A 1,034-nucleotide genomic window follows, 5' to 3' on the forward strand; every position below is an offset into this window, starting at 1 on the left:
CATGTGGAGGAGAACTGCCCACTGACAGGAATCATTTGCCTAAGACTTTACCCAAGGGAGGAATAACCTTCTTTTGTGTTTGTTCCACTGTACATTTTGGATTTTATTCTTGACTAACACGCTCTTTACAGACAAAATACAACTTGATTTTTGTCTTCCATCATCCCTTATAAGTGTCAACGGATGGTAGGTAATCTTTCTTGGGATTAAAACTCTAAGAGGCTCTAAGACTCTTCTGCCTCTTCTTATGTAACAGTCCAAAAACAGCTTCAAGTCATATACACAATTTCAGATCTGTAGTTAGATTGTCCAGTCCAGTGTATCTTCAAGACCCTGAGTTTGATTTAATGTGAAATCTTCTCCTCTCCCTAATTCAGGATTGCTTCAGCCTAGATGCCTATAGAGGGAAGGAGGGGGTGATTTTGGCTTATTTCTTAACCTTGGGTTTCTTTCCCACCCCCACCCCCACCCCCCATCTTCAGCTGCTGTTTCAGATCAACTAGTGGTTCAAGAGGTGGAGAGAGTAGGGGATTGGTTTGAAAAATGTTTAGTGATTTTGAGTTGTGGAGATAAACTAACTAGATCAGGGCTACTGTAGTGGAAACTACATAGCACCAAATGAAGCAGAACTTTGGCGATTAGTTACTTAATTTGCCATATAGACAAGAGAGTGTAGATCTAGACAATTTAGGATTTTTAAGTAGATTTTTTGAATTATTGGTTTGATATATTTCCAGATCTGAGTAAAGAATCACCGTTCATTCACTAGGTTGTGTAGAAATGGCCCAAACTGGTCCCCTGCAAAAGTGGCTGGTATGAAAGAATTTCTCCAAAGGTAATGAGGATACATTGCCTTGAACTGGTTCACCCAAACTACCCCCATCATCTTCCCTAGATTGTAGACTAGACTCACTCTCAGGAAATGAGTTCCTATTTTTTTGGCCCTTTCCAGTACTAGGAACTGGGCCCACTCCGTCCTGAAGTTCTGTTATGCATTCCACTTCTCTTATGGAAATCAAAGCAGCTAAGTCAGA

The sequence above is a fragment of the Balaenoptera physalus genome (assembly GCF_965194825.1).
Source record: "Balaenoptera physalus genome assembly, chromosome: 13".
NCBI lineage: Eukaryota > Metazoa > Chordata > Mammalia > Artiodactyla > Balaenopteridae > Balaenoptera > Balaenoptera physalus.